Source organism: Bombus impatiens, unplaced genomic scaffold, assembly GCF_000188095.3.
Source record: "Bombus impatiens unplaced genomic scaffold, BIMP_2.2 scf_0152, whole genome shotgun sequence".
Taxonomy (NCBI): Eukaryota; Metazoa; Arthropoda; class Insecta; order Hymenoptera; family Apidae; genus Bombus; species Bombus impatiens.
This window is the reverse complement of record NT_176571.1, coordinates 35,327-42,623: the sequence shown is the minus strand read 5'-3', so window position 1 is coordinate 42,623 and position 7,297 is coordinate 35,327.

Below are 7,297 nucleotides of genomic sequence, written 5' to 3'. Positions count from 1 at the left end.
GAGCCGATCCGATGCGTTGATTAAAATCACGGAACCCGCTACGTCGCCGCGAGGCCATAAGAAATTGCTCTAGACGTACTGCCGTGGGCACCGTGAGAATTCACGTAGGCGCGTCGCTTTCCATTTCCAATTCCCTTCCGATCGAATTCCCAAAGCAAAGAGATGACCAATTCACGCTCTTTTCTTTGCCTTTTTCAAGTATCGAGACTCGAACGGTTCGTGCGATGGCGACCTTGGGATGTGCCGGTTCACCTCGAGAATATTCGACAGCCGCGCGTTTTTTTCCCAAGACCGTACGACAAAACGCAAACGTTTAATGAATCGATAAGAGCGCGTCTGAAAACGTCGCTGAGATATCGACTGGCGCGAGCGCGCGCGTTACGGCGCATACGAAATACGAAGGTGGCATGGGCCACGAGTACAGGAAATCTAGCGTGTGGATATTTTTCAAAATTTTTTCCCAGGCTCGTGGGTCGCCGTGGAAAAGGCTGGCGAAGGCTGTGGAGTGGGTGGGTGGCGTAGGAAGGTGGTATTTGCGCGGGCCAAATAACCCAAATAAAGAACAAACAGCGAGGGTGCTGTAGAAAGGGAGGAGGCTACGCTGGGTGGCGCAGGCCGATGGAGAGAGAAAAATACAAAAGGGATGAGAAGGCTGGAACGAGAGAGAGCGAGACCGTGTCGAAAGAGAAAGAAGCAGAAGAGGAACGGGGGTATGAGAGAAGGGAGGAAATGGCGCGCGTTACGGAGAAATGGCGCGGAAACTGGGGATAGTGACGGGCAATGGGCGCCTGCCGACTCCTCTAACCGAACGAAAACTCGTAGCCGAGGAGACCGTGGGAGGACAACCACTCCCTGGCTTTGCCGTAGTTCTACCAACGTACCATGGAACGAGGACAAAAGAGAAAACGAACTAGAATACCTTACAAACGAGAATCGCGGAAGGGATAGATAGCCGGACGACGTGTATAGTGAGAGCCGAGGAGAGCAAAATGAAGGAGAAAGATCATCGCCTTCGTTCTTTTCCTGTCTCCCAGACCTCCCTTCGTCCTTCCACCTCATCCCACGCTCCCCTTTTTCTGCCGTGAATTGCGCGTAAAGATTGCTCGTACGATTGAACGAACTGACTCGGACCAGGTTGCGCATGGCCCTCGGAATCTCTGCACCAAAGACCACTAAAGACCTCCTGCTCTTAATGGACTGCAAATAACGATGTGGAGTATTTCTGAACCGCGATCTGACCTTCAGACTAATACAGTCTAGTCTCGTTAAACAACGAGGTTCCGTAGTTTTCTACGCTCGCTGTATCAGCCATAGATCAACGGTTCTTTCTCTGACAGGAGGCTACCTATGAAATTATCTTAAATAAATTAACTACGTACGTATACGGAGTGAGAGGGGGAAGAAAGCCAATTATAGGAATTTCTGTTTTTCCTCTATGTATCGTTTTGCGTTGGTGATTGATCGTCAGGAGGATCTAATCGTATAATTAATCGCGTACGATCTGTTGGCTACATCGAGTTGGCTTGAGTAACGTTTGCCGGATAAAAAATTCATACGACGGACAGACGATATCCACGGTGTGGATAATTTTAGAGGCATGGAATGTCCGAGACCACCGTCCCAAGGATCCTTCGATGGCTGGTAAGTGTGCCGGCATCTAGCGGCTCAGCCGAAAACCTTTCCACGGCTAATTCGACTCGACGATATCAGGCCGAAACGAACGCGGCGGAAAAAAGGAAATGGAAATCGAATGGAAATTATTTTCGAGCTTGGCAATTACGCCTACTAGCGATTGATTTACGAGATCGTGGCGCTCGCTTTTATAGCGGGCAACACGCATCGAAAGTCATTTTCGTTGCGTGACGCGTTTCGAATTAACGATTCAACGCGCGCAATTTATAAAATATAAATCGATCAATATTCCGCCGAACGAGTTTTGTTAATGTCGTACGCGCGACTGTCGTCCATTTATATACGGTGTTTGAAAAATAGCGGCCGCGTCCGTAGCAGTTGATAGCACTGGCGAAAAGAAAGGGAACTTGTCCGGTTATGTCGAACCGTAAATCAACCTTGTCGGAATATAACGCGCGACGTTTCGATTAGCCACGCAGCCACAACACGCTTGTCTTTCGCCATCGATCGTTAGCAACTATATGGTTACGACGTTGCCGTACTATTGTACGATAACGAAACTTATTTATCAACAACTTCGCGATAACAAAAATACGCCGATGAAAGATATCCGTTTAACGCTAATTAGCGATACAGAGTGAAAATCATGAAATTAATCATTCGAAGGCAAAGAGAAAATCGTATACCTGTTACTTCCACTTCGAACATAACCTCTAAATTAACGCGACAGGAAAGACCATGGAATTTCGTGCGTATTTCGAATTTGGAGTTCCCTAAGTTTGCAACTACGTCTTTTTAAACACCTCGTATACGTGTATCGAGCTATCCGCGATATTTCGCAGCTTGTTCGCCGCTAATATTGCTTTTTTTCTTTCCATCGATTTGGAGGCGCGTCGCAGAAGAAAAAGGCGAGCGCAATTAACGCGTAGAACAGTGAGGAGCGCGTTTCTCGATGCCCGTCACGTAGCTTATTAGCAAGATATTTATGATCTGAATTTTTATTGCCGTTAAGGGCGATGACTGAAAATTATTATTACATCGAGAATGGCGGATACGTTTTGCGTGTGTACCGGGGGGCTACGTGGCGATTCTACGCGAACGAAGGCGAGGGGCGCTCGTAACGAGGCGCCACAAATGGCGATAGATTGAATTAAGATTGCGCGACAGCCTCTTGCAAGATGAGCCAATTATGAATTAATTACGCTCCACGGTAGCTCTATGGTTTTTAATATCCGATTATGTCTTAACAGCGCATCGACGAAACTTTTCACGCAGCCACTCTCTGTTTACGGTCTACGACTTCGTTATACAACAAATTAACTTAATAGGATTTTTACTTTTTCTTTTTGCCAACACCAATTTTCACCTCTGCCGTAATTATCGTAAAACCGCGTAATTAAATAAGAAACGAGACTCTGGTCTTCTTTTATATTGAAATTAACCGTGGAACGGCCGCAAAGTGAATGTTCCTGTCAACTAAACGACAGTACGCATATTACGTACACTATGTATACGTATGTTCCGCCACGAATACACACGTTTACACGATGTCACTATCTTTTCCTTCTTTTCCTTTCTTTTTTTCCTTTAGTGGCACGTTGACTAAATTTGTTCGCAACACCAGACCTCGCGGTACTTCACTGTACACCATTTCTGCATTACGATCCTCTTCCCTTTCTCCTTCTCGTTCCTGACATTATTATCCCTGTACACGTTTCCACCCACAAACCTGCTGATGTATACACGCGTGATGCTCCCTGAGAGGTTTCCTCGGACTCTGCCAACTACCCGGAGAAAGTAACGTATAATTTCCAAAGTTCTAATTACAGCGTTACAGCGAAGTACTGTGCTCGCTAAAAATTTTTTCTACCGCTAATAATTACAATAATGTCGCCTAACCAGTTGTAAAATACTTTCACAGTATTAAAAAATTGTTTAGCTTTCTCCTTAACCTTACGTAACTCGGACTTGCGCAGATATCGTTATCTGAGTTACGCTTAAGAACATTATTATTTTATCGAAGCGCATCGATGTTTCATTGGTCAAATAAATTTAGTTATCACACGGAAATGAGGAGCGTATTCCAATCGGTTCTTCGCTTTATCGCTACAAAGTGAATATTTTAATTTATCGCTGTTATTATTCTAGTTATTAAACGCTCCTCTCGTATTCTAAACGGCCGCAAAAGCTCGACAAATGGAAAGTAGATGCGCGACGATCCAACACCGAAATAGTTTCTCTGTCAGAGCGATCTTCGCAGTATCTTTACGCGAGATCCGTAATTACTTCTCGGAAGAAACGAACGTATTACCGAATTTAGAGTGACTACTTACACTCGCATCGAGCAAGAAGTTGCTACAGCCGGGGAACGTAATGTTACACCTACGTTTGCGTAGAACCTTGTAACACCCACGTAACAGTACGTTATTCCAGAAGCATGCTCCCATTATACCTGGCTATGGGGTCTATGCGTGCTAGGTCTTGTTGCGGTTGATCTAAAACGACCATTTTGCATGGGCTATCTTATCTTATTGCAAGACAGCGGAGTAATTATAAAGCAGCCGCTGTAATTGGCAGGTATTCTCCGGTGCGCGTTCTCGCAATTGCACACGGCCACGCGTTCCTACACGATTTTAGTCGCACGTTGAAAGGCGCCAACGTCGGGCTACATCGCGAAACAGTCGCGTCAAGGTGGTAAAACATGCATGGGAATACGACGAACTGGGAAACGTTTTAGGCTTCTCTTAAACGTTTCCTCGCTTTATCGCGTGCAACGGCGATTCCAGTGCCTGTAGATCGAGAATCGTTAATCGGACGAAACGATTCGAGTCGAGGGATTCTACGTCCTCGAACAGAGCGGCGTTTAGCTCGAGATATGACCGATGAGTTGTTCTTGACAAAAAAAAAAAAAAAAAGAAAAAATACAGCACAGGTACAGAGAATTGTAAATCATTCATCCGTTCCTGCACCGCTAAGAACTCTTCCAAGGCTAAAAAAAAAAAAAAAGAAAGGAATCCGAGATCGACAGGCAAACTTAGATTTAAAGGGTCACGGAGTCATTGTTCGTAAAAAGGAAGGCTAAAAAAGTCGGACAAAAAGACTGGCCACGTAACGGCAATTTCAAGCTGCATTGTTATTACTGGTTTCTAACCCTCGGAGTAGATGCCAAGGCCTGCAATTCCACGTTTTTTACAGCAATTTAGCCGGCCCGGTATTGACTCCTACGAGGCACGTTTTTACGATAGCCGCTAGTTGACCGTGGTTTCTTGCAAGGTCGGAAAAGAAGGTATCAATGAACAAGGTCGATAGACTCGGGCTTCGTTTCATCCAATATACGGATAACTGCTACGAGTTTCGATTTAACTCGATACAACTTTCTATACTCTGTAGACGAGAAGAAAAGGAGCGTGCAGCGTCCTCGTAGCATCGTAATTCACGCTGCTTGATATTTATACGCGAGTCGCAGTGGGCTCGACGCGGATCTAAATATCCACGAAACTTGAACGCTCGATACACCCGTTATATGTACTAACACATCGATGAACTTGTATAGAAGGACGGTCATGGTAGGATGCCACGAGATGTATAGGCAATCTTGCAAATGAGAATCGTGAGTAACGGCGGACATTAGCGCCCCCTATACCACCTCTACTCGGCCGAGCAAGAACATACGTACACATAGGTAAAAAGAGTATACGCGTTTTAGGTGTACGTATAAAGAGAAGTTCTCTCGATAACGGGCCGCCATTGATATTTTTTATACCGTCGCCCTCGATGGAGAGAGTGGTTTGCATAAGATGGGACGTTCTACATCTTACAAGCTCGCCATACCAAGACTAATATGTCTGCTCTTGTTATCGTGACCGAGCTCTTGTATTGTGCTGTTTCAGGACAAAAGCACATGGGTGGACGACGCGCGAGAACCAGTCGTGTCGGTCCGCGCGAAATTTACTTCCTTTCCTTTCTTTTCGCACCAACAATCCATACCTTTTTCCTTTCTCCCTCGCGTCTTACCGTGAAAACTATTTTTACTCTCGTCGTGAAAATCTTCTTTCGGTTCTACGTTAACCCTGTGTCACACCCTTTCGGTTATTTTCCAATCGAATCGTATTCCTTCGTTGTTAGATAATTAGATATAGAAAGAGCTATTCATACGTGTACTTTCTTGTTTCGATCGCGCGCTTAATGATTTTTGTACGACGTACAGGTCCTCTCCCTGTTTGAAACTAAAGCAAGATCGACACATACGGACCACCGCTTGTAATAGTATAACGAGAGTCAGCTTATTACTAGTCTTTATCTGTTTATTTATTTCTCCATTCAGATATTATTTCCACTTGGAATTTTTCGAGTTATCAAAGTCGAATTTTCGTACGAACTAAGAAAAAGACATATGTGTCTATATATTTTCTTAGTTGTTCGTCACTTCTAGCGAAATAGAAACGTAAATATTACAGAAAGTAGCCAATCTGGTAAAACAATTTATTACGATTAATTTGCCGGTTTCGATAATAACGGGTTTAAGATGGAGAGTAGATACTTGGAGATAATGGCAGGGATCGCTTAAAATCTACCAGAGGGTTCGAGGGTCGCGAAAATTAGATACGAAGTTTGAGGAGTTTCTTATCAGATACAAAGTTGTGGTAACAGCGGAAAAGTTAAAAAATACATACGAGTAACGGTCGGCCTCGTCTTTATTACGCTTAAAGGCTGTTTTATAGTTCGCCTCCTTTTTTCTCGTGTCTCGCAGCAACAGAACTTTCGCTTATTTTATTTTAGCCGTAGGGTTTTCGCGCCACGATAAAATAGTCCAGCGTTATTGTACTTAAGGACGTTAACATCACGTGAGACACTACAGGACCGACCACGATAAGAACTATTTTAGCGGCGCGATAACGTGGGAATGTCAGCCGGTTATCGCGATTCGCGCCATTAATGAATTTCCACCGTAAGTCATACGCTGGCGCGATTAATCTGTTCCCTCGTGTTCTGTTCGATAACAGTTCCCCCGATTTATTTCCTCGTTTAGCGTGTGCTTAAAAATCACCTACCGAGGATATCGAAAAGCATTTTCCAAGGGAAAAAATTAGAAAGAACGAAAGATAAATGCCGTATCGGTTGGCGTCCGATTGAAATTATGTCAGGCTGACTTCATCCCACAGATAACACGTTCCTCTATAAATCATGTGAATTTCAATTTTACAAAAATCCCGCTCGATTGCACGGCGCCAGCTCATCGACCGTATCTTACGCTCATTAATCATTTATTTATCGCAGCCGTGAATTGCGAGGGATTCGCGTACGATCTCGAAACCACTCCGCAAAGATGAGAAGATAATTAGCGGGACAAGACACGAACAAGAAGAGTATTCTTCACGTATCGCACGTGTACGAAGTCTCTCAGAAAGCGATCCAATCGACTCAACTTATTGTAAGTTTGTTAACGTCGTTACACAGATAATTAATATTTCATTTATAAGAAACAGATGTGTTATTGCTATACATTTACTTCTGATAAACGTACGGTATAAATCGCAGTAAATTTCGAGGAAAATTACAAAAAGTAATATTTATAACATCATCTTTCTCTTCTTCTCACTTTATGGAATTGATCAGGTTCGTGTGACGCATAATTCGTGTGACGCTTCAGACGTGAAAATTTTCA